The 27620-nt window shown below is 38.8% G+C and overlaps 1 long non-coding RNA gene across 1 annotated transcript; it reads left to right on the forward strand.

Annotated features, from left to right (window-relative positions):
• The first annotated feature begins 533 nt into the window (after window positions 1-533).
• Window positions 534-26480, forward strand: LOC120505858. Its single transcript, XR_005628362.1, has 3 exons — window positions 534-1515; window positions 16073-16138; window positions 25678-26480. It is a non-coding gene; the product is annotated as an uncharacterized LOC120505858 (long non-coding RNA).
• The last annotated feature ends 1140 nt before the right edge of the window (window positions 26481-27620 follow it).

The following is a 27620-nucleotide window of genomic DNA, read 5'->3' on the forward strand; positions in this document are numbered from 1 at the left end:
TCTCAGAACCCAGTGGCTCTGAAAGGATGTCTTCTTCATCACTTCTGCTTAGAGATGCAACATATAGGTTTTTTTTCCTGGCCATAATAATTTAGCGGGCCAAATTCATTAAAGAGGTTTGCGTTCTACAATCCCGTGGGACAATTTTAATCGACGATGAAATGTTATTTGACTTGGCAGTGTAACAGTGGGGATTTGACTCATCAAGATGTAAATTAAGAGTGAACAGAGAAAAAAATATTTCCTTGCATACATCTGAATGCATATTTCCTCATTTTAACAGATTAATTAATATTACTTCTCAGTCATAAATTAATAAGTGTTCTGGAGTGAACTGAAGGAAGAGTAACCAAAATGATTAGTGTATTAAATGGCTAATGTATGGAGAAACCTTCAGTATCTCTAATGTACATCTGCTTAGATAGAAATGAAAGTATTTGGATGATGAAATGCGTGTGCTTGTGGCTTTGGAGACTTGCAATGTGCAAATGTAATAGTACTGCTTCTGCTGAGGTGCTCACCCATACTAGCAATGCTCAGTGCTTCAGGACGATGCTAGGTTCTGGTCTAGAATTCAAACTAGTTTTGAATTGTTGCTTCAAGGTATGCAAACTCCAGAGAGAAATGAGATTTCAGCAGCTTCATATGTCTGGCCTGTTGTATTACTTGGCCCTTCAAGGTTTAATGTGCAACTGTGTATTTATCACTCTTCTGAGAGTCCAGATTTTCTCATGTATTTCACAGCAAAATGAAGCACTTGATTTGGAAATGTGTTTTGTATTTAGAGGCCAGATCCCTGATCTGATACGTCAGTATCTAGCTAAAGGTAAAAATTTTAAAATGTTATATGAAAAGGAAGTCTTGTCAATCTAAAATGATATTGAGAAAGTATTTGCTAATCAAAAGCTAGTTACATAATTTTAGTAAATATAGATTGGCTTTTTTTTTTTTTTAACAGGTCAGGTGAGTGGCTCAGCAATGTGTGACACTACAAAAGCTGTAAGTTAACACAATAAACACATGGTTTACATGTAACCATTCCTGGTACACATTGGCTATCTGTAATACAGGTCTCAGAAAACAGACCAGCAACACCTAGTTGACTTCTCAGAAGTATATTTAGTTCAGAAACTTCAGCAAAGTTTTCCACATGAGACTCATTCACCTGAGGCCATCTTGAATTGTTTGGTGCTTGGGTAGCTCAGATGGGACCATAGGCCTGGGTCCCCAAAGGTCATCTGGGGTCCTTGGGTATCTGACTCCTGTTTAAATATTTTTTTGCTGGGCAGTAGGAGGTAAGTATCTGAATAGCTTTAGATTCTGAGCCTCATTTTTTTTCTTCCTCAGGCATTACATCAGAGATCTCTCACTGCACCTGCAAATGTACACTTTCTAGAAAATAACTCTGGACAAGAATATCCTACTTCTAATGAACAGATTTCAGCTCTTCTGCTCTAGTGGCCTGCACTGCCCTGCCCTGCACTGCACTGAGCTCCATTTTGTAATTGGCAGGAGGTGAGAGTATTTCATCAGTAAATATCTTTGCTCTTGAGAACAGGAGAGAAGCATAAGTCTGTTTAAAAGGAGCCTCTAAGGTTAATTCCATACATCTTAATTTGGAAGGAAAAAAAATCTCAGAAACAGTGGAAGAAAGTACGGGGGAAAAGTAAAAAAAAATCAGTGAAGAACACAGCAAGAATGAGAAAAGGGAGGCATGTGTTTGAGATATCCAGAGGCATATATAAATCAATATATAGCTAGACAACTTACATAATGTTCTCAAAGCTTGTATTATAAATATGAGAATAGAAAGAATCATATTTGGAGGACATTCTCCTGAATATAGGTAGGTGGAAGTTTTGTGCTTAATAGAAGCTAGTTCCAGCTGCAGCAGAACCATTCACTAATGCAGTGCCACTCAGAAGGACTTATCTGAGAGCAACTATTATGTCTTTATAACAGTAATTTCGAGGAAGAAATGAATTTCCATTTTTGTAATTAAAATAGTTGGTTTTGTTATATTTTTTTGTTTATGTATAAATTTGGATGGCTACTGCAGAAACAGGTATGGCATAACATATACCATGTCTGACTGGTTGGCCTATCTCCACATCCCAGTTGCTTGCCTACCTCATGCCAGTCTGAGTGAAGTAATGGATCTTATGTTGTCTCCCAAAGCTCAACAGATTGTGGGTCAGTCAAGGAATTCCTATCAGGCATGAAGGATGCACAGGAGCCTTCCCATAACAACGGATTCTAGTCCAGAAACTCTCACCAAGGAACTGTAATTCACAGTACTCTGCCTGAATGTGTTTTGTCATGAAGAAGGCAATTACATGAAGATAGTTTAAAATATATGGGTTATTAATATCACATGGCTATGCACACTAGTTGTATTGGCTGATTGAAGAAACAAGACAAGGCTAATTAGCAGAATTTATTTTTTTTAACACTAGCCCTGAATGTTGTCCTGTCAGGATCATTGCCCTCTCAGAGCTCTCTAGAACACATAAGTGCACTTTCCACCTTACTATGAAAGTCATCTACTGGGAAAGTTTGTGATTGTCTCTGCTTCTTCCTTTTGGAGCCCTAGGTCTCTGAGGAAGGAAAATAAGCATGTCATATGAAAACCCCCTAAAGTTTGTGCTTGATATTTTAACTTCCCTTTGCAAGGCAGCTGCTGCTTTTGCACGTGTGGGAATCTGGTGAGCCGTACAATCTTAGGCTGAGGATTTCTATTCACTAGGGATTAGCTGAACTGTTTTCCTAAATCAGTCACCAGATCTGGATTCCAAATTAACAAAGTGGTGCTGAGCAATAATGTAGACTGTAGGTAGCAGCTGTGCAAATTTATTCACTGAAAGCATTATAAAAGCAGGCTGTCTAACTGCCTTAGCTTTAGTGCAGTGAACTCTGAGCAGTAGCGAACTTACTGAATTTATAACAAGTAAAAAGCTCAGGTTCATTCAGCTCCAAGGTTGCTGAATGAGAAATGCTGGTCTTTGCACAATTACTCTAAACACAACTGCTCACAGCAAAAAGTTTAGAAGATGCAGAATGACAGCATCCTAGAAAACACAGGTAAAAGGGAACCCAGAGATCACTGAACCTCTCCCTATGCCCTGATGATCTGCTACCCTTTGTCTTTTCCATTTGTCTAGCCTGTTCCTAAAGATATCCTTGGATGGAGGTTTTACACACTCCTCATGCAATCTATGCCAGTGTTTAACCACCCCTCCTGCTGCAAGTGTTTTCTTGGCAAGTCTTCTGTAGTCATCTGTGGACTAAACTGTGCCAGTCCTTTTGCATTTTCTTCACTGGTGTGCTATTTTTTTTTAACCTCTCACAATTCTCTCTCTTTTCTGAACTCTGTCCAATTTCTCTTTCGCTGTATCTCAAATTAGACTCAGTATTCCATCTAGGATCTTGCCACAATTCAAGTCTCCCAAGGCTATCTTACTCTTTACTCTTACTATCCCACTGTGGGGTTTACTCTTCTTTAATATATTTTTTATTGCAACAGCACTGTTGATTAAACCCTGGCTATGGTCTCCTAACTCCTTTCTATGGGACTGTTGTCTTACCACTTCTTGTCTAGACTTAATTTGTGTACTGTGAAGGAGCAGAACTTTCCATATGTCCTTACTTAAGTTTACCACCAATTTTTAAGACTATTTCTCCAACTTGTCAAGGTAATCTGAATTTCAGTCCTATTTTCCAGTGTGCTGGCGGTCTCTATGGGATTATCTGCAATAATGAATAAGCATATTTTATCTTTCTTTATTCAGGTGTTTAATGGAAATGTTGAAAAGCCCCAAATTTAGCTTGGATTCCTGAGGAATTCCACTCTATGTATGCTTCTATTTCAATAACTAACCACTGATAAATACTTCTGATGAATGATTTCCCAGCCGGTCCCATATCAGTTTTCTCTAAACTGTGTTTCTGTGTCTGAGGTAGAAGAATAATACATGTCAGTGTCAAAAACAGTCAAGATATGACACCTCCTGCTTCTCCCATCTGTTATCCTGCCACAGAAGGAAAGTAGCTTCCACCTAGTCTTATCCAGAAAATGCCATATATGCTTAATTCAAGTCTTTATGAGGCCTGGAGCACCAGTTTCCAAACTGTGGTCTCAGGTGAAGGCTGGGCCTTTGAGGGGATGCAGCAACCTGCCTGCAATCAGACTGGAGAAGTGGGGCTCACGGGCTGAAGTTCATCTGCCAGGGTTACTGTGGTGTCACACTCTCAGCAGTGGGACTGCTAGAGCAGTCTCATGTGAGACAATGCCCTTGAGCATTTTCCATCTGTCTTTTCTACAGGTGAGCATGGTTTCTTAAAACACCAGTGCTTGTGCCAAGTAACATTCAGATGCTATTTGTAGCAAATGAATTGGATCACTGGAACCTCCAAAAAGCTCACCAACACTGAGATATGACTTTCATTCAGATATAAAATGAAAATGCAGGGAAGATGACCTGCAGAGGAGAAGGGGAAATACTTGGATCTCTGGAACACTCCAAAAAACTCACCAACACTGAAATTCTTTAATTCAGATATAAAATGAAAATGCAGGGAAGATGACCTGCAGAGGAGAAGGGGAATACAGCTTGCAGCCAGAGATCTGAAACCTGCAGTCATTAACTTGATCATTGTTAGCAGGGCATGCCAAGATGAAAGAAATATTAGGGAAAACTTGATACACATTAATGTAGCTTAGAGGTATACAGTGGGTACCATGTCACATTACGCTTCTTTCTGGTCAGTAAAGAGAAGTAGGTACTTTGAATATATAACTCATCCTGTCTATTTTAGAGAGGAGATGCACCCATAAATACCCAATTGTGCAGAACATGATCTGACAGATGTAGACACATGTATTTTATGTGTCTAATGTTAAGTTATGCAGGGTTTTTTTGTTTTCTTGTGTCAGGTGCATAACAAATCATGTCTGTTCTCTCAATTCTTATGGAAAGAGGGGCAATATTTCCATATTTGGAATGTACCATCAGTTCGAATTCTAGGAAATCTTGATAGCAACAGGGCCCTATTTAAATATGAAATATCTAAATGATCTGATTCTAATACCAAATACTTCTAGTCAGCTTAACAGGTCAGTTCTGTCATGGCTGCCATAATTTCTCTTGTTGCCTGGTTAAGAACTGCAGGTTTAGATCTAGTATCTCCTGGCTGAAAAAGTCTGAAGAAAGAGGACATCTTTATGGCTCACATTAAGAATTTCCTATTAAGAAACTGCCACTGAGTTATCTCTGAGACATGGAAGTTAATCTCAATAGGTTCATGATGCAGATTTACTGAATAGTAATAAACACCTGGGCAGGTACTTACAGTGTAAATCCAATATATAGTTCTCTTTGTTTGATTGATCCAGATTAGTTTTCTCAAAGTGCCTTATCTAGACAAATCCTGAGTGTGTCTTTGATCTGCTAACAGAGATAAACTGCCAGTGCTACAGGATCTGTGGATGTGGGTGGCACGCGTCACTGGTGGAGTTCTAGAGGACAGTGCCTGTCCCAGAGCCACTGGCTTCTACATTGCTACTTGAGGGATTACAGAAGCAAAATAATGGCATTGGAATTTTAGTGCAATCTGATAGATCTGATGACTTTTAAAATATATGTTAAAAGTTGGTGTTAAAAGTTGGTAGCATGTTTTCCACTTTTTAAAGCTTGGTATAGAAACAACCAAAATACTGAACAGCAGTTTTTAAGGGAGTTTTGCCAAGGCACAGAGAAGAGACATTTTTTATGTATCCATTTACAGCTGTATGTGGAGCATGAGTCACCATTTATATGTGAAATCCCCCCATGTCTTCTGTGACGCAAATAAGGATGTTCATCCTGAAACTGAACTGGGAAATTCAATTCAGCTCTAAAATTCGGTAAAAATGCCTAAGAAACAGATAGCAGTAACATGATAATTAATTTCAGGAATGAAGAAGCATAGGCAGGTAAAGCCACAAATGGAAAGGAACACTTGGCTTTAAAATGCAAATTGCCATGTTCATACTTCTCCTCCCAAACATCACTTTGTTGGAAGGCACTATATTATTGCCGTAGGACCGCACAGAAGTGGTGGGTGTATGCTTGGACCATCTAGAACAAATGACAATGTAATTTTTCAGCCCTGGGAATAAGGTCATTTAAATATAATGCCAGAAAATTGCCTTAACTTAGTGCAAATGGACAGCATGTTTCTGAGAAGGCAGAGGGTTTAAACAGTTGTGTTGGAAGATTATGAAATTGCAGTTTTCATGGTGATCCCCCAACCCATCTGTTTTGAAAAGGTCAAAGAGTGAGGTCGTATTTTTGGGACTGTGATAACATTGTTCTGCAGAGAAGTTGTTGAAGAAAATGAAAGTGATGTTTATGTATGACAAAGTCTTCAGAGTTTTCTTTAGTGTCTTTGTTTCAGGGATTTTACTTAAAAAGGTGCAAAAGTGTGCTGCATGACATTTCATGCTCAGTTTTGTATCTGCTACATAATATGCTTATTGTGCTATGTAATTGATGTGGCTGTAAATAGGAATGTGATTTTTTAGACATAACAATGATGAAATTGCTCAATTTATATTTAAAAATTTAAAATTTGCAAGGGTTACACCAACTGCTGCCCAGATAAATAGGAAGACTAATGACAGAAGACACGGAGACACGGAGAATGTTCAGGATTAGACATAATAATGATGAAATTGCTCAGTTTATATTTAAAAATTTAAAATTTGCAACGGTTACACCACCAACTGCTGCCCCGATAAATAGGAAGACTAATGACAGAAGACATGGAGAATGTTCAGGAACTCCTTTTTTTTTTTTTTTTTTTTTTAAGACTAATGACAGAAGACACGGAGACACGGAGAATGTTCAGGAACTTTTTTTTTTTTTTTTTTTTTCTCAGTTTCCAATGGTAATGCTCTTTCCCACTTCTCTTAAAACACTGAACTTCAGACAGGGACTGGGGCAGCAAAGTCCTTCCCACTGTAAGAGAAGAGTGGGCTCCTAACCACCTGAGGAACCTGAACACAAGCTTGTGGGACCTGATGAGGTACATCCCAGAGTCCTGAGGAAATTGATTGATGCACTTGCCAAACTGCTTTCCATCATTCTTGAAAAGTTATGGCAATCCTATGAGGTCACCAATGGATGGAAAAAGGGAAACATCACTCCCAATTTTGAAGCGGTAAAAAGGAGAATGCTGGCAGTTACCAAACTGTTCTGGACTTTCCGGTACAGGACCAGACCTGAGAGAGTGGGTCAGAGGAGAGCCACAAAAAAGATCAGAGGGATGGAAAACTGCAATGCTATGCTATGAGGAAACACTGAGAGGCTATGACTAAGACTGAAAGACTCCTCTGCTATGAGGAAAGACTGAGAGAGTTGAGTTGTTCAGTCTGGGGAAGAAGATGCTCTGGATAGACCTTATTGTGGCCTTTCAGTATAGAAAGAGAAATTCTAAGAAACACAGAGGGACTGTAGTGACAAGCAAAAGGGGCAGTGGTTTTAAACTGACAGAGTACAGGTTGAGATTAGACATAAAGAAGAATTTTTTTACTAAAGGTGGTGAAATATTGACACAGATTTCCCTGAGAAGCTGTGGATGCACCATCATTGGAAGTGTTCAAGGTCATGTTGCATGGGCCTTTGAGCAGCTTGATCAAGTAAGAGAAGCCCCTGCTCATGACGGGGAGATTGGACTAGATGGTCTTTGGAGATCCCTTGCAATCCAAATTATTGCATGATTTTATTACCTGTTTATGTGGCTGTTTAAAAGGACTTTTTTTTTTTTGTCTGAAGAATAGGCTAATATTGCTGGCTGATGTTATCTAAAAGAATGAGAAAAGACAGAATATTCTAATCCTGGATATGACACAGTATTGCAGTCAAAGACAAGTCTCTAAAGTGACTTGTTATCACAGAATTACAGAAAGCAGTGCTAGAGCAGATATGAGGTCATCTACTTCTGATCAAGTCACATTAAATATCCTGCATTCTCTGTAACAGATATTTGACTAACCTGCTTTCCAAGACCCCCAAGGATGGAGATTGCAGAACCTCTCAAGGTAGTTAAATCCAGTGCTTAAGCATTTTAGAAAACTGTCCTTTTTGACATGTGGAAATTATACATACAAGCCTGATCTGCAACCTGAGTCTCTTTTGCTGCAAGTTAACACCATTGTTGCCTTTTCTGGATCTTGATTTGAAAATGATTGAGGATAACTTATTTTTCTTGACCTTCAGCCATTCTTGTAGCTTTATTTTTATTTTCCATCTTTTCTCATGCATTCCTAGATGCAGTATAACCTGTGACAAACAGAATGAAGGATCCCTTCATATGCCTTGTCGGATGTATATCCCATCATATTACGACTGTTTTGTTTTTTACAACCTATTGACACTGCTGATTAATCTTTGGTTTATTAATTTTTTTTCTCAGAATTGTTCTTTAGCCCAATATCCCTCAAGGGCTGCTCAAGTGCAGAATTTTATTCTTGTCTCAATAGAATTGTCTCCTATTTTAAGACCATTTCTATTTTCTTTTTTTTAGGGTAATTTAATTCATCACTATGTTAGTCTGGAATATTCACCTATCTGTCAGTGAGAGTTGTGAGGCCTGGGAGAGGTGTTGGATGTTTACCTTTTGGGTAACTGTAGATGTCCACAAGTGACTTGAGGATGGCAAATGCTCTTTGTAGTCATATAGTCAGAGATCACAGAATCATTAGGGTTGGGAAAGACCTGCAAGATCAAGTCCAACATTAGATCTAATATCACCATGCCCACTAAACCATATCACAAAATGCCACTTCCAGCCACTTTCTGAGCACTTCCAGGGATGGTGACTCCACTACTTCTCTGGGAAGCCTGTTCCTATGCTTAACCTATCCCTCAATGAAGAAATCTTCTAATATCCAACCTGAACCTCCCCTGAGATAGTTAGACTAGTCAATAGAGTCAATGGAGAAAATTCATCTCACTGTTATTTAGACATCTACATTTGGTCAGCTGAGCAGATAATTCATTTTACCCTTTATCTCTAATTAATGTTAATTCAGTGTAAACCTATCAAAAGAAGTCTTAAGGTCTACTTTAGCTTGGAAGACATTATAAAAAATCATAAAGCTCTCTTAGAAAGGCATTACAATAATTTTATAGCTTGAGCAGTAGCAACTGGAAGTAGGAGCCCCAATTACACCTTTCTTTCTCATCTTTTTGTTCACATGGAACAGCTCTGCCTCTCACCTGCCTACTCTTAGTTTTTAATTATGAAAATATTATGGAGGAATCTTGTTATAGAGCAAGATTAAAAGCTTATTTTTCTTTGATTCTGTTAAATCACAGTATGTATACTTTCTCTACGAGGAGTCTATCCAAAGGTAAAAAGGAGCCCCAGACTTCACAAATCTTTAATTTATTGCTCCTTGGCAAAGTCTTATTAATTTGGGATAGTTTATTATTACTGTAATTCATAGTTACTGTATTTTCTTGTCATAGGTGTTTTTCTGAGTATGTTGTCAAATAAGTAAAATAGCAGTTAATATATGTGAAATTTCCTTTAATAGTCAACTTTATGAAATTCTCAGGTGTTAAGCCATATGTGGAAGGTGTATGACATGATGGACATAACTTTTGTTCTCCTCTTGAGAAACAGGCCACATTACTTTCAAACATGCAGTTTATATTCTTTGTGAGCTCCCAGAGGAGACTTGGGACTCAAAATTTTAATTTTTGAAATGCGTAAGACTGTGATGATAATATCACCTCTTACGTGCATTTGTGCCATAAGGCTCCAATGTTTTCCTCTTCTGAAATGCAGATGCCTGAGGTGGGATTCTTCTAATCTATTTGCAGATGTCTGCAAGGTGAATGTTTATATCTAAGCACTTCGCCTCAGGAGAGGAATGGGTGCTTCTGGGGAATTATCCATCTTACCTCTTTTTGACTTTTCCTTTTTGGTGGGAAGAACCACGTTAGAAGTGTCTGTTTCTCTCTTCTTGTGTCCCATTAATGAGAGGGCTGAGGCCACCCACTATCATCAGCTGCACTCAAGACCAGTGTTTCTGGAACGCCAGTACTGTAGCAGCAGTCAGCTGTCACTGAGGCCCACAGAGAAAAGGGGGACAGCTCTGGCTAGCCTTTGAGTCACCCTCACTCACACCCAACACTGAGACAGTGCATTACAGCTGGCAGTGGACTCTGAACTCTCAGAAGCAAAAGAATGCTAATTTTAGTTTCTAGATTTCCAATATCTTCTCAGTCATTGATAAAACTCTCATCTCCAAAGAACACAATGTCCCAATATTTGGGACACTTTTATAACTACATATCCCTTTTTGGCCCTGATGGTATTGATGTCCTTGGATGGTATCCCTGGACTAGATTCACTCTAGAAGTGCAAACAAACCCACATTTTCATTTGGCCATAGGAAGTATTTTTTTATCATAGGTTGTAGTGGAGAACTAGAATCCAGCCAATCCCTCTGGTGCCTTTGTTGTCAGGGAAAAATGATCCATCAAAGCCTGTTTAGTGGGAACTTCAGGCAGACACTTATGAGCGCTGATTCTTTGTTATTTTCTCGTTATGTGGTTCCTAAGTTTCTAAAGGTCTTGACATACATTTTCTACCAATAAGAAAAAATGCCTCCTCATGAGATTTAAGTATGTTGCTTTTATTTTTAATGGAGCCATGTTTGAGAGTCTGTCATCATGTTCACTAAATCATCTGTCAATGAAATCCACATTTTTAGTAGCCATTACCTCAGCTCAGGGATAAATGACGTTCTAGCTTTCATGTCTAATCCTCCATATTATTTTCAGGTGGATAGGGTAACACCGAGACCACATCTTAAATTTATTCTAAAGGTGGTTTCAGATTTCTTATTAATCAGCATATCTACTTACCAATATTTTTTTTCCCAGGACCCAGTTCACCACCAGAAGGATCAAAATGCTGATCTTTGTGAGCGTACTGCTGTAACCAGACAAAACTCTTCTACAAATCTGTGATGTTCTTTGGTCTTAAACAGCCTTTGTTGTTCAGAATCAATTCTAAAAAAATGTAGCACCAACTTCAGGCTCATTCAAAGTGATTTAGCAGACTTCATCAGAAGCACATGTGATGCTGCTGTCAGACCCACCAGCCCCTCCCATGGCATGTACAACTGGAGCACAAGGCAGTGCCACAGCCTCTGCTGGCAGAGGTGCAGTAGCTGAGGGCTGGAGAGACACCGTGCAGTCATTGATACTCATGTTCATGAAGTGTTCCATATGGTAGCCCAATGGCTTGAGGGACACCAATTCTTCAGTCTTTGCAACAATGACTGGCTTTCATTTACTGGTGTGACAGCACTCCTAATGAAACACCCAGAAAGAGCTTCACAGGTGCCAGAACTTGAAGGAAGAGGGGTTGCTTCTGTCACTGTTCTTTGATGGATTCTTTGTGTACAGCTGCCAGCACTGGCCCTTCTGTTCCAGGGGAGGAAGGTTTGTCCTGTGGACTGGGAGCTGCTCAATAACATGATGGTGTCTGTTTATGTGCTTGTGGGGTGGAGAGCAGAGCAGAGCAGGTAATGCACACACCTCACTGGGGCACATAACAACATTAGAAACACTTGAATTCTTATGCAGAAGAGATTTCCATTTAGAATGGGTCTTAGCTGCATAAAGCATCCTGAAATATCATATCTACTACAAGGTTAATGATGCTCTATATTATTCCTTAAAAAACACTTGATGTGAAACACTGCCCTGTGTCTTTGCTAGATATTCTCATTGTTATTATTATAAACAGCAAAGAATGTATGTTTGATAACATTTTTACTATGGCTTTTTTTTTTCATAGGAATTAGATCTCATTAGAAATCAGAAGCAAGATTTATTTTGTGTACTGATAAATTATTAAACCCAGTAATACAAGCAAGATTACATACCAACCCAGAGAAATCCTTCAGAGTTGTTTTTTTAAACCTGTGTCAATGAACAGTTTATTCTGAAGCATTTCAAATGTGTATGCATATGCATTATATACATATATATTATATATATATATTTATATATATATATGTAGTGACAAAGCGAGTAGTTTAATACATTTTATGGCTCCAGCCTGGAGTTCTGCATACAGGAACCTGTGTGTGGTCAAGGAGGCTTGCATACTTTTGAACTCTAAGTTGGCCTAATAAAAGATATCATACTACAGTGCTTGCTTTGTCAATCCTGTTTTGCTGGCTCAAAATGACTTGCAAGATTAATTTTCAATTTTTAACATAAAACCCAAGAAAAAGAAGTGTTTACTTACTGCAAGGAGTTGATTCCCTGTTAATGACCCTGAAGGAGGCTTGTATACAAGGTACAGATTGTTGCCAATTTGATGTATATTCATGTTACATAATATAAAAATGAGAAGTTATACCATCTTGAGGGCTTTGTTTTTATAAGTTAAAAAAGCTTTTAAGTAATCATACTGTGTGTTTGATGGTGGAAATTAGTATGAATGTTTCTGGCAGTGGAATGATGTGATGTGGTTATGCATTTCTGTTTTCACTGCCTGCTCAATATTGGTCTTTTACAAATACAGATTACCATGTCGATGGAAGGAATTTACAGCTTTGGCCCCCTTGTCTCACTCTGTGTTACAGCACCCTTTTTTGTACATTATGTTACATATCCTCCCAACTGCATTTTTGTGACAGAAAAAGGAAATGTCTCTGGACTGAGATCCTGAAAATGTGTGAGCTTTACTATTTAATTGAATGAAATGAGTATTATTTCCCATTAAGCTTGATTTCCTGTGGGGTGAAATCTTGCTCCTCTGAAACCAGTAGCAAACACACTGCTGTGTATGAGAGGATGGAGAGTCCATCAGTGATCCCTTACCAGCTAGTGACATTGCATCCTGGAAGCTCAGAAAAAAACAACCCTTAACAATAAGAATGATAGAAAGAATACTCTTTCAAAAGTCAAAATTTAGGGCTCTCAAATAAACCCCAAGCTGAATACAAAAACAGTATATATGATGCATTTAACACTGCTGGTTTTGGGGCCTCACTGCATCCCATACTTACCTCATCTTGTGGGCAAGGAGCTGCTTGCTCTGACTTCATGGAATTGCAGCTGTATTTGTGGAGTGCTCTTGTCCTTTGGCACTGCCTACCCAGTACATTAATACAGTTTAAATGCACCAGCATTTTCTCTGGAAGCAAACTTCAAAATTTGTCTTTAATCCTGATGCAATGCATATTCAGATTTTTTTTATTTTCCTGGATTTTAGTTCCAGAGGAAAACATACTTGACTGGTGCTCCCACCAGCCAGCTGTGGTTTGTAATGACAATAATTAACAGCAAGATACTGCAGCGGAAAAATTTGAAGCAGAGAAATGCAGTCCAGTTGCTTCAGAGATATGATTTTGTTAACTTTTAAGGATTCCAAAGTGCTTAACAAACAATATGACAGGCACGATGGGCAGCTCTGGCCATTGTGAAGGTCTTCTAGTGCTTCCTATTTCAATAGTCTTGTTTGTTTATTTTATTTTATTTTATTTTATTTTATTTTATTTTATTTATTTTCCCAGGGTTCTGCCAGTGTGAATATATTTAGACTAAATTTATTTTTATCCAATGCCAGTCTCCACACTTTAAGTTTTTGAATTGAAAAGTGGTTGAAGTATTAATAAGAAGAAGGTTAGATTTTTGCTTTTTTAAAAAAATAATATCTGCTCCCTGTGTTTTTGAGCAAAGACAGGCCTTTCTCTGCCTTTGAATCAGGTATGAGCCTTTTGCCGTCCTCACAAAGCCTTTCAAGTTTGGTCGACTGTTTCAAGACATGGAAAAAACCACAGTTACCAAATATCCCATAGAGGTTTACTAAAGCCTAACAGCAAATATTTCCAGAGATTTCATCTTCTCCGCCTCACACAGCTCCTTCCCACGATCAGACTTTCCATACACCGTCCTCACAGGATGACTGAACTCACTGCCTGGGGGCACCAGAGGCCAAAACTGAGGCAACCTCTGTTGTGCTGTCCCTGGGCGTTACTTTGAGCTGCAGTGATGCTCTGCAGTGGATCTGGGAGTAGGGAGCCAGTCCCTCCTGAGCTGGAATGCATCTTAGGGCTCCCAAATTTTGGTTTGTATGCTGTTGGCAAGCCTCCAGCATAGTTTCTCTTTGCTGATGGTCTGTACGCACACAGAGGGTTGGACAACCTCAACAAGACCCTGAGCAACCACATCTGATGGTGAAATGAGTTCTGCTTGGAGCAGGGGGTGGGAATAGACAACATCCTCAGAGTCCTTCCCAGTCTGAGTGAGTCCATGGTCCTCTGACTCTTTACTGACCATTTCTCCACGAATGTGTGTAGGCCTAAAGGCAGCATCCTAGTTGATGGGTTTCTGTAGGTATGATGCACATGGTGGAAATACTATTTTTTACTTTATTTTAAAAACAAGGGTATTCAAAACACCTCATTAAGATAATATTCAAGATGCATGGACTGGTATCTTAAAATTAAGATAAAAAAAATGAATCTCTGCAACCTCAGTATGCTTCTAACATGTGTTTGTGTGGAAACACTGACTCTAGTTTTGTGATTGCGCTGTGTTTTCACTCACATGGCTTCATCTCTGTATCTAGTGTGGATCTGCTCTGGAGATGAAGCAGCACCAAGGAAGATTGGTGGATGCAGAACTCTAGCTCACTTGTTGAGAAGATGCAAGGTATTTTCTGATTGAAACAGGGCATGGTAGAAAAAGAAAACAAGATCTCCAGGTTTAGGTATTTGAAGTCTGTTCTGGAGAGCTGGACAGTGTCCTTGCCTCTTCCACTGTCTTCCTGTGTGGTAATGGGCAGACATTTCCCCAGTGGTCAATTGCCAAAAGACCGTTTCTGCTTGTTCCAATAGGACCTGGAACAAGATGACTGTGCAAATGTCATCCAGCAATCACAACTCTTTCTTTGGTAATGTCATCTATGATGTTCCGTCTAATAAAGCCTTCATCAAGTCAGGTTAGGTAATTATTACTTCCTTATATCTGTTTATCATCTAGTGTTCAGCTTCTGTTTATATTTCTACTTTAGACTTATAAATATTTATAAATAGTTATTTATCAATGAATTGGGCAAACTATCTTGAACATCTCTGAAATTCACTGAAATATTCAGGCAGCATATGAGATTGTTTTTCAAACCTCAGCAGGATTAATTAGATCCTGCAGTTCATTCATTTGCACTGTAGTCAATTGGAGTCTTACTTGTGGAAAGTCTGCAAGACCAAAAATTATGCCCAATGGGCACATAGCTCTATAGTAGAAAATGTCAGCTCCAGATGGTAGTATTTCTGACTTCTCATCAGTTAGACTCTCTTGACTCCCACACTTTTTCTCTCTTTCTCAATTAGCTTTTCTTGCATTTTTATGTGAGTGGTTTTTTTTAAAATTATTTTAAAACTTTCTGTATATGTGCTACACGTTTTCATTTACAGATCACTGAAATGGATAGGCAGATAAATAAATAGGGTTTTCTGAGCTTCTGAAATATGTAGCATAATATAAACCCCTCTTCAAAGTCTGTTTTGTCAAATGTATCAAATGATATTTTGAAAATTATATTTCTGGAGTATATTTTCAGCATTTCTTATTGTTGTTCTTGATCTATGTTTGACAGTCACTTAATCTGTCTGATATAACCTAAATGAATAGCAACATTTAAAAATATGGCTTCAGGGACTCCTCAGGAGGTTTCTTTGTAAGTGTACATTTACTAGTTCATCTGTAAATTTATTTTATGAGGTGTTTAAACCTCAAGAAAACTGAAAAGCATAATATTAAAGCCTGGTTTATATCTACTGAAGTCAATGGGAACTTTGCAATTGACTTTAATGGTAGCCTATGCCCTCTAATTATGAAAGTGGCAAGGATGATGTACACAAAACCACGAGAATTTTTTGTTTCATCATATCCTAATTCTGTTTGCAGATGCATTTGTGAAGTACAGCGCGGTTCGTTCTTGAATTAAACAGTTCAGTGTTTGGACCTAATCCCGAGCCATGTTGATATTTTAGGTTGTGTTTTCCTTCTCGAAAGATTGCAGACTACTCAGTTTCTCCAGGGCTCTCAGAGGTGACAAGGTAAGAAATCCAGCCAAATGTTCAAATTTTCAAAAGGCTTTTGAAAATTACACTTTTGGTTTTGATCTTACATTTGCCCTATGGTGTGAGTAGCGGAAGAAGTTGATGAAGCAGTTTTATTTGTAATTGCTTTGTTTTTTTCATGTGATCCATTTTGACAAGGCTCGTGGAAATGCATGTAATATCTGTAGCACATATGTACTTTTTTTCCCTGAAGGTTTGTTCACTGCAGTGTAGTAGAAAGTTTCCACCACGCTATTGTAATTCCAGGCATCACTTTTTTATTGTGTTAGTGAAAGTGAGTGGCAGTACACCACAACAAAAAAAGACTCACAGAATTCAGCTTTTTTTTTTTGTGTTAGTGCAATAAGCACAGCAGTCTGAACTGGCTAGATATGGTAAGTAATCTGTAGTAGTTAATAATGCTAGACAAAAATTCCCACAAGCTTCTTGCTGAGTCTGCTTCAGACATTACTCATTTGGTGGCTTAAATACCGGTCTTGCTTCACACTTTTGATACTTGTGAAAGATGTAGATATTTTGTTGGTAACTGGAGTTGGTAGAGCTGCAGATAAGAGTTTGCCACAAGTGTTTGGTTGGGGCCATGCTCAGTTGAAAAATGCCACTTGTGCAGAGTGGAAACGCTGTCCCTGAGGTGCATCAGCTCCACTGCAGCCTCAGAGAGAGCTGAGCTGAGCTGAGGCGCTGCTGCCTGGCCCCACTGCTCCCCCCAGCCAGCCCCAGGCTCTTTGCTAGGCTGAGCAGACTGATGGCATGGTAATAAATAATCAAATTGATGAAGTCAACTCTTCCCTCCAGACCCCAAGTCTCCCCTACCTCAGCATAGCCCCCTCCCACCTTGTCCATGCAGTGGGCTAGCAGCTCTCTGGCTTCCTCCCTTGCCTTCTGCCAGACTGGTCTGTCTGTCCTTTGTGGTCTGTCCCCTCAAGCCTACTGAGTCCTCAGGCTGCTGCTCCTTCTGGTTGTCCTTCCCCAAAGCTTCACTGGAGACTGCTTTTTTTAAGGTATCCCAGTGTGAGGGCAGCCTGGAGTCCAGCAGCCCCGGTGTTTTGCTGCCCAGTGATGCAATTGCTTTGGGAATGACCTGGAAATATTGTATACTGTCTTTCTCAAAAAACCCAGTGTGTCATAAATTCTTCCTCAGGGAAAAAAAAAAGATTATTAGTATTTATTGCTGACCTTAGACAAAATTTGTATGTGTCAAAACTACTTTGGTAAAAGTTAGTAAAAGAGAACCATTCCAGATGGCTGCTGTAGCCCTTAGTTCATCTTAACAGTCTAGACATGGACAGAGATCTCTGTAGTATAATTAGAGAAATAAATGACCACTGGAAATTATGTGTCTAAGTGAGACTTAAACTTGCTAGATGGAGGTTGGAGGAAGGTGTGCAGAAGTAGGGACCTATTTCTTAAGGAGCCTATGAACATGGTACATGAAATACTTCAAATGACCTCTCAGCCAATCCTGTTTTGCCTTAGTTTTGAGGACTACTGTGGCTTCTATGGAAGAATAAAAATGAAAGAAATTTTAAGTATTCACAGGTCTACTGTGTTTACACTAAATATAAGACTAAATAGAAATAAGACTGTAGTTAAGGCTCCTGATTTTGAAGAGGAAAATTTTTGTAAACTATATGATTTAATTACTCAAGTCAGCCAGACCGGGGAGCCTCGGGTTTGAAATGTGGAGGAGGTGTAAAGTTAAGTTTCAGATGTGAAAGCTACCTAGAACTTAGATTCCAAACAAAAGACTGTTGGGAAAAGCACCTTGTCTAGTTTGATGGGTAATCATCACAAAAAGATGTTGGTAGGTAATGCACGAACAGAGGAAAATGAGGGATCAGAATAGAAAGTTGTATCTCAGAGGTAGGATATGCAGGAATAAAGTACAAACAAGTGAGAGGAGCTTGAGAAAAATATTCAGGCAGCATTTGAGGAAAAATTTCTTATCTAGAAAAGATGTGGGAAAGGGAAAGAGAAAGACTCTTGTGCTGTGAAGAGGAACTATAATCTGTGTGGGATAAACTAATGATGATCTAGCAACAGGGCAAAGTCTGGAGGCTTTCTGAGGGTGTGGAAATGGCAGCTAACCAGCTAAAGAGGGAGCAAAGCTTAGGACAGTTCATGGGTAGTGGGATAACTGTTGTTCAAAATTAAGAAGGAATGGGTATATGAAACCATATGTGTGAATGTCTCATGAAGAGGAAAGGGACCATGTGACCAGACAGTTCCTCTGTGTGTGAAGGGAGGAAAGACTTGTGTGAAGATTGGCCTATTATTCTGACCTCACGGGTGCAAAGATTTAAAAGAGATATTGAAGAAAATAAATTTCTATACAGTAAATGTGGGATAGAAGGGGGAAAATTCATTAAAACGCCCCCACCTTGTACACGGTATGCAAATCTGGTACTTTGATATACTGGAAAAGTGACATCTTGTAAAAGCTAACCTTTCTGGATCTCAGTAAAGAGTTTCTGTGGTACAGGAATACATTTGATATATCCCCATAAAATATATCTCTGAGAAGGAGACAAATATGGAAGTAGGGGAGATGTAAGATGGAGAAAAGTGGGAAATAGGAATTCTCTGACTGAGTTTATCTGCTGGTTTGGGTCAGGTAATTATGGTTTTTTTCCCCCGTGGACTGACATTATATCCTGTGCAGTTTGCAGTGTTTAGCAGTCTTGTGCAGGTGCAGAAGGTACTCACAGTGTGGATTCTCTCTTGCTTTGCTCTTACCAGAGTTTAAAATATATGACATTTTGGCTGAAGGCATTTGTCTTTAGATGGAGAACCATAAGTGTCATTCTGGTGTTCAGGGTAGGATTGTAAAATGACAACTCTGAGAAAGGGAGATGGTGTGGAAAGGAAAAAAAGACAATTAAAAAAAGTAGAAATACAAAAATATGTAACACTCAGGAACTTTTTAACTTCCACTGTGCAGGGAGCTGTTGAGATTCTGGATCTGTATCCCTTTTGGCAATCAAATTCCCATATGGCACTAACAATTACCAAAGGGAAGGCAACAGTGGTGTACACCTCCTCTGCTGCCCTGTGGTCTGGACAGGGTGACTCTGTCCAGAAAAAGCACAGTGGGCTTTCCTCAGGTTGGTGAGGGTAGCACATACTTGTGCCTGCAATCAGATCTGACCCACAAACAGACGTACAGACGGATGGGTTGGTTCAGGTTTCCAGGAGCTCTGGTTCCCTACACAGTATTTCACTTCCCAGTGCACACTGCATCCCCTTGCACACTGGAGACTCCCAGTACTCACCAGCCTTTATTACTCTGAAGAAATGGACTCACTTCCCCAGTTGTAAAATGGGGTCTTCCAGACCTCTTCAGGCCAATATAGAGTGACATTCCCAAAACTTATATGTTACCTGGTATTCATCCTCATGGAACAAATACGAGATTGCTGAGAAGTGCTGCACAGTGTCTGTGCAGCCCAAAGAAGTTACTGCATCCTACAGATAAACAGTTCCCTCTGACTTGATTGCAAAGGACTGTGGTTGGAAGGAGACAAATTTCTCTGAGGCAAACGAAAAAGTGCATGCTGATAAAGATCTATACAAATACAGAACTTATGTGGGTAAGACAAGTAAAGAAAGCTTGAGACAAAAGAGAGGAAGGTAAGGACATATTTTTTGAAGGGAAGAGAGTACTCTTAGAAGTACAGAATCAACTAAAGTTGGAAGAAGCTGGTTGCAGGGGGAAAAAAGTATGTCCCTCAGGCACAAGAAAAGCCACACACACAAAGCTAGTGAGAAAATGAAGCCATGGTATCATATACAGTTATGTCTTGATCTGTGTGTATCAGTTTGAAGTAATGTTTAACTTTGATGTTAGAGGTCACTTCTGCAGAGTCTGTGGCTGTCCCTGAGGAGGTCAGCTGGAGCCAGGGTGCCTTTGAGGAAGAGCTTCTTGGTCATTGTGTGGTTTAGCAGCTAAGGGAGTTTGGATGAGCCGTGACTCATCAAGGGGCATATGCTGCTTGGTGGGGGAAGGGATGGAAGGACTTCCATGGGAAATAAAGTTGGAAACACATTGCCAGGAGTGATGAGTGCTTAAAAAGATTGCAGCTGCAGTGCTCTGATCCAAACCAGTTTCCCATACACTGCTGAATAAGAAGTTGGAGGGGTCTATAGCAATCATGCACATCTCAGGCATCATCTCAGAGAGCAAGAGTTAAAGCATTGAAGTTAAGAGTGTCCTAGGTGAAATAAAGAGAATGGGATATTAAAGTATTCCCAAGTTTATTCCATGCAATGTGAGTTTGATAGGTAGAGAGTAGAGGGGAGAAAAATGTGGCCAAATTCAGAGCTCTTAACCTTGTGCAGAGGTTTATTTGAATCCCAGGCTATTTGTATCCCATGCAGGCATTTCATTCCCCATGTATGGCAATAAAAACTGGAATGACTGCTTAAGGGTGAGCAGCAACCTGAACTCAAACTCAAGCTGACCTCTAATCTGACACAAAAAAATCTGTGTTATCCCTTTGGAATTGGAAGTGCCTTTTTGCTGGATTCTAGAACAGAATGGAGATGTCATGGTCAATCACTGATAATAATGTTCTCAAGGAGAGAGCTAGGAAGCAGCTAGAAAACCTTTTCCACTAAACCTCCTCAGGCTCTAGCTCTAAAAAGTAGGAACATATTTGCACAAGCATTTCCTTCTGCTATTTCCTCTTTGCTTTTCAGCTAGCTCGAACCTTGTGGGCATGTCCACAGATTTGGTGTTAGATCAGTCTCTCTACTTCCATCCTACTACTGTTTGCAGCAAAGTGCTTACCCTGGGCTATTCTGAAAGCATTGAGATGCAGCTGGGCTTTTTGTGAAGCCACTGTTTTGTTAATGAGGTTAAGAAATTAAACTGCAGTAGCCAGGTTTCTAGATTTTGATAGTCTTAATTATATGTGTGACAACAAGGACAGTAGAAACAGAAGTATGTAGAACCATGGGTAGGACTGAAACTCTGATAAACTTTGCAAAAAATATGTTGAAAAAACTCTCCATATCTAAACTATCTTTTGAAGTCTTGTTTGTCTTGTATTTATGAGTGGGTTTGTAGAAAACTACCCCCTTCTCATGTGTTTACATTTACAAAACAAAAAAAATTTGGAAATCAACATTTTAACCATCAGAATAGTGCAGTGCTACCTTCTTTTCACAAATGGGAGAATTGAAGGACCAGAGCTGTGAAGTTACCTGTTCAAAGCCGTAAAGGAGGCCAATGATAAATCCAGGTGTAGAAGCTAAGTCTCCTAAATTGCCATCTAATGCCATTAACAAGCCAGTGTAATCAAAAGAAAGTTTGCTTTCTGATGTTACAGTGAGGTGTGCCATAACAATGCCTAGGTATTTATCCAAGGGGAACACATTTGAATGTATATATTTGCCTATGGTCTTGTAAACACATAGAAAGGTTTCTTTGAATTCTATTCCTGAATTTAATATATAGTAGTTTCCTTTATAACTGTTTTCTTTTCTCCCACAACTATTTCTTCAAAAGTTATGTTTAAAACAAACAGTTTAGAGTCCAACTTCAGAGTCTTCTTCAGGATCCTGAGCACCTTACACTTCAGCTTGCCTTTACAGAAGACAGTAGATGGTTTGCATCTCTGAAAAAGGAACTAGAGTTATATATTGCTCTTAGCATTGGAAATCACTTTTAGAAATATTGCTGTAAATGTGTTGGACGTCTCAAAAGCTCAGGTCTGACTCTGATTTAGCTGTAGGGGAGGCTGTGTCAAGAGACCCAGCATGAGAGGAGCTGTGAATATGGAAGCCCACTGCAGAGCCTAATGCTGCCTGGTGCATTGAGCAGTGTCTGTCACAGTTTTGGCAAAAGTACACATTGCTTTCTGTCTCTCATGCTTGTGTCCTCCCATACTGAGTCAAGAATACTTGTCTTTGAGATCTAATCTTTTGGGATGGTAAGCACAAATAGTTTCACTAACAGCTGGTTTTACTTGCAATTGAGAGTTTGAAGCAGCCCAGCAGCTTTTTGCATTGGGTAGGGAGGGTTTCCTTCTGACTGTTACCTGGGTCTGGCAGAATGATGCTTTGGGCTTCCCAAAACAGGGCTAGTGTCCAGCACTGAAACACCATGGAAGCACTGTCTTAGTAGCAGGTAGCTTTATGGTTCATTAAGAGCAAATATTAAATTGTATTGGAAAATGATATTGCTTCTAAAAACCTCCTTATAGCACCTTTACAGTTTCCAAATCTTTATTTTCCACAGTTGGCCTGCACACAGGTGATGAGCATGCTCAGAGAATATGTCTGGTTAGCAACAATCAAACCTCTAAAATATCTGCAATTCATCCATGCTTCTCCCACCAGCAGGTGTCATTCTGGAAAAAGGAAAATATTGTAAATTCCTGAACTGGGGAATTTGGCCGTGACAAAGAAGAAGAAAAAAATTTTGCTTAAAATATAGCTTTTGAAGGTTACTTTACTCCAAACTAAAACTAAGAGAAAGCTGTCTGGTCTGCATTTTTAATAATCTTTGTGCAGTGTGTAGTCTTGACCTATAAATAACAAAGGGCAGACAATTGGTAAGGCAAACCAATGTCTACTTAAAGCTGTTTTCTGCTTTTTGCTGTTTTCTCTGATGCGTTTACCACTGCTTACTCACTGCCCCCCTCCATGACTATGAAATCAGAGATATTCATCAACCTTCCTACAATAAACAAAGAATTAAAGTGCTGAATTCAGATCTCATTTACTTCAAGGTAAACTTGAAGTAATCTCATTGAAGCAACTGAAAGCAGAAATGTTTGGAATTTAGTCTGAAACAACCAGAAATAGTATTTAACTTTCTACCCCATAAATAAGCCTCAAGCAGAAAATAATCTCAGAATAATTTTAATGTCTCTTATAATGTTTATGTTTTCCTTTAGGTGTTCATCTGGGTATTAGCTGCAACCTCCTTTAGTATGTAGAGACTGTTTTTGATGTCTCACAGTGAGAAAGCTGTGTCAGAGTTGTAAAGAACCAAGAGCCTGCTGGTTCATTGCTGAGGGCTCCTGGTCTATCAAGTCTAGTCTTTGGCTCTTAAAACCAAACTTACTCTGAAATCCATGCAGGAGCTGCCTTGACCACCCTATATGCTACTGGAAATTTGTTCCAACCCATCACAGCTCTGATGATTATAAATATTTTTCTCTCTTTCTCTTTTGCATTAATCCAGATCCCTTGTATCTCTACTGTCCTTTTACACTAAATAGTTTCCCCCTACCATTTGCACTGGCATGTAGCTGAGAGATTTGGGCGTGAGCATACTAGCCTGAACAAACCCAATTCGCATTTGTTTTCTTCCAGAAGCTTAGGATCCCCATCCTCTGGCATTAAGTTAAATCGATCTACTTTAAACACAAGCACACAGATGTGTGCTCCCTTCCTTGCTGTCTTGCATGCAACATTAATGCAAGAGCTTCCACGCCCCTCTAGAAACACTTCTCCTGCTCCATCTTAGCCCTGTACCTAATTTCTGCCTTGTAACTTCACCACAATCATCTTCCCTTTGACTGGTCCAGCCAGGTTTACCTTCTCAGCCATTTCTAGAAGGACTACAAAGGACTGTGTGCTACTGTGATATGATGGCCCACCAAAACTCTTCCTGGAATCAAAGAGAAATTTGCTTGAGGGAAAACATGAAAGCAAGTTCCGAGGTTTGGCTACAGGGAGGACATTAATGTGGGAAATGATTTTATCTTTTTAGAATTTTTATTTGCAATGAAGGGATGTAAAATAGTTGTCCTGTTGGCAGCCATGTCTTTTCCAAGATGTTATTTAATTACAAATGTAGCAACACTTTTCTAATGAACAGTACCAAGCACTCAGTTGCTGAGTGAAAAAAAGGAGTATGTAGACATAGAATTAAGAACTTCACTTCAAAATAGCTAAAAGCTCTATTCTTGGGTTTGCATGAAGCCTGTATTAATGTTTTCTGACTTTTTAAGTATTTAACTTTGAAAATGTAGTGGTATTCTAAAATTTAAAGTCGGAAAGTATAAAACTATTGTGAATATAACTAGTTCATTATGGCCTTTATAGACTCAAGATAGCAAGCCATGATAATCTCCAGCAGGTTTTTGTATAGTAAAGGATGAGATTTAGACAAAATTATTTCTTTAAAGTTTTTACTATTTTTTCTCAGGTTTTTAATTAAGTGAAATCATATAAAATTATGTTTAGTCTCTTTTGGTTTTTACTAGTAGTTTACTAGTGGTTTATTTTACTAGTTTTAGAAAAAAACTTATGTGCCTAAACGTAGACCTGTGCATTTTAGAGCTCATAGGAATCCCACCTGGCCTCTCACTGCCAGTTCAAAGGTGTGGGATTCTGTCAAAGGTCAAAAGTGTCCTGTAGGTCCCACAACATGCCAGCCCTGCACATGTATCCTGGGTACTCCAGGGTGTCCTAGCAGGCATTAGGTGCCTTCTTTCAGGAACCTGAACTTCCCCTTTATAAAACTGCTGTAAATGGTAATATGCCTCTGCAAATGCTTAAGAAAATTAAAGATATCACATCTGGGAAGGTAATTCCCTCTAAGATGTTTTATTTCAGGTCAACAAGGCCTAGAGGCAGGAGAGTTCTTTCATGTCTAACAAAGACAGAGTTGCTGTAGTCATTGGGATGCTGTCAAGGGTCTGTTTTGAATTCCAGTGGCTGAACTGAACCTGTGTCTGAGTTGGGAGTGGCTCTTGTTGAGTAAATGCACCACGGAGGTCCTGGCTAGGAGCCTGGGACTTCTCCTCAGGACTGTCGTGGTTGGTGGTTCAAAACTCTTGGGAGTCTGGCTAAAGGAAGATTAATTCCCAGTTTTGGCCATGATGAAGCAAACTAATTTTCCTGAAGAAAGTGGTAATTTCAGGTAGCAAGACACTCAGACAGACACAAGAAATACTTCTTTAATTAAAAAAAACCCCTTTTTAATTAAAGAAATGAAATTAAAGAATGCATTAATTACATATATGATTAGAAACTTATGTTAATCAGGTCCAGTTTTGATGGTCTGTTGAATAAGTGGGAAGTTACAAATCTTCACTATACTAGTCAGTATAGTTACACATAAATTGCACAATGTGTGGTTGAGCATTTCTGAATTGTTATTTTATAACAATTTGTTGCATATAATACAAAAAATTATATATTGTATATGTATAAAATACATAACTCATCCTAAAATAAAATTAAAGCTAATGGAAAGTTGTAAATTCTGGATAAAATCCACCACAGGCATTAATTAAGATTGTGTAGACAGAGGACACTTTTCTGTGAACTTTTTAAAATCACAAGTAGCATTATAATTGATAGGAGTTTGGACTACTTTTGTAGAAGTTAAAGAAATGAAATTGTTACAGAAAAGGTCATGATGGATGGAGAAATCATAACATCTGATTCAGTGATGTACAATATTAATTTCATAGTTTGGGAGTGAAAGAGAGAACTGTTTCCGTGTACTCTGTTGTTTTGGGTTTTTTTTCTAAGTATTTATCAATCTTTTTCAGAATGGACTCCCAAGGCATGGCTGCAATGGTTGTTTGAAACAAGAAACAGATACCTTCTTGCTGTCATTCATCTCTGGTCACTGGCAATCGGAGCTTGAAGGAAGGTGAAAGAAAACTCCTACAGAGAACTGGGAATAATTTGTCTTGTAAGAGGAGTATAATGGCCTTTTTAAAGCTTTTACCAAATATCAGGACATGTGATAAGAATTTATGAATTGGGAATTAATTGAAAGATTGTGAAATGGGAAAGAATTCACATTATGGGAAGTGTTGGAGAACTACAACCTAAGCACTCTGATATTTGTGACCAAGCCTGCAGAATATCTAGAGGTGATGGAACTATCTCAGATGACTGTTGTTTTAAAATATAATTTGCAAGCCCCTGCACCCTTCCCCAGACAGACTGGGAAAATACATTCCTTTTATTAATATTACTCCAGGGGACTGGAGGGTATTCTGAGCAGTGAAACATACAGTTTATGGGACTTGCTACAGAATTCAGATTTTAAAAAAAAGACGGTGCTAATTTGTACCTGGGAGTTGGTATCTGTTTAAAAAAAATTCTGTTCTAAAGATAACTTCTTTACATTTTCCTGTGTATTAAATAACACATCTATATGATAAAACATGAAATGTATAATTAAAACAATGGCTATAAGTATAGAATTGTGTAAATGCTACCTAAATCATATGTGTAAACATTAAATAAACAGTTTCATTTCTAAAGGTTACAGAAAACACATTTTAGGATTTTATATAGTCTTTCTACCCCTTTCCCCACTAGTTTTTAATATAATTGCAGTTTTAGAGCTAATCCATGTATTAGCTTTTTAACATTTGCAGTTGTGTTAAATTTTACCGAGGAACAATTTAGTTTGGGGAAACCGTTGAATCTGTGGTTTGTGTTGTTTGAACAAGAAGTCCCTGAGTATTTGTCCCAAATACCAATATTTTTCCTACACTGGCAGCTGTATATTTGTGGTCACCTGATGGCAATGCATGCAGAGACCCTGTGCAGCAGCAGTGCCTCTCACAGGGAATACCAGGAGGGAAACTGGAAGTAATCAAAGTACACGGAATTTGCTGTTCTTGGTGGAGGTCTCATGCAGGCAGCACTTGAATGACACTTTATATTTCTGGATAAGGTGGAGGTAAGAGATAGAAACTATCTGAAAGCCATTGCTTATGCTCCCTGGAACGGGCTGGAAAGAACAACTCTCCTGAGACACAGCTTTATACTGAACATGAGCAGAGTGGTGTCATCAGCAATTCTGAAAACGTGTTTAGAATGGTCAGGGAAAATATTTAGTCAGCATTTAAATATGTTAGCTCATACACAAATTTTAGATGTCTACTGCACTTGACAGTTCCAATAACTGGTTTCATTAAGATTTTTTGTGATACAAATTAATAACAAAAGTAAGTTAATACAGAGTGCAGTTATAAGATCAAAATACACGTGGTTTAAATTTAAAGAGTTAAATGTTAGCATTTCCCTATAGAGAAAGGTTATTTGGGCAGTGGTATACTGACATTATCACCACCCACTGAGAAGGGGACTTGTTGATCATATTGGTTAAGCAGAAATTCAGAAAAGCAAAACTGTAGGTCTAGAGGGTTTGCTTGGTGTAAGTGAATCACACAGGAAAAATGCTGATACCCAGGGTTGTTGTAGTGACTTTCTTTGATGGTTAGAAAGAGAAATAAGCACAGGATATTTTTGTCAAGTTAGAGGGTTTCGATTGCTAGGTAAAATTTGTCTTAGTTATTAATATAGTGGAAAGTTAAATGGTGATCATGGAAATATGATAATAAGTGCTGTTGGAAAATGGACAGAAATTATTTTCTGTGTCCATTTAAAATATTCCAATGTGTTAACAGTTGGGCTGAAGGGCTGCTAAGAACATGAATGTGGAAAATAAAGGAAAACTTCTGTCAAGAAG

The sequence above is a fragment of the Passer montanus genome, unplaced genomic scaffold (genome assembly GCF_014805655.1).
Source record: "Passer montanus isolate IOZ18808 unplaced genomic scaffold, ASM1480565v1 scaffold36, whole genome shotgun sequence".
In the NCBI taxonomy this organism is placed as follows: domain Eukaryota; kingdom Metazoa; phylum Chordata; class Aves; order Passeriformes; family Passeridae; genus Passer; species Passer montanus.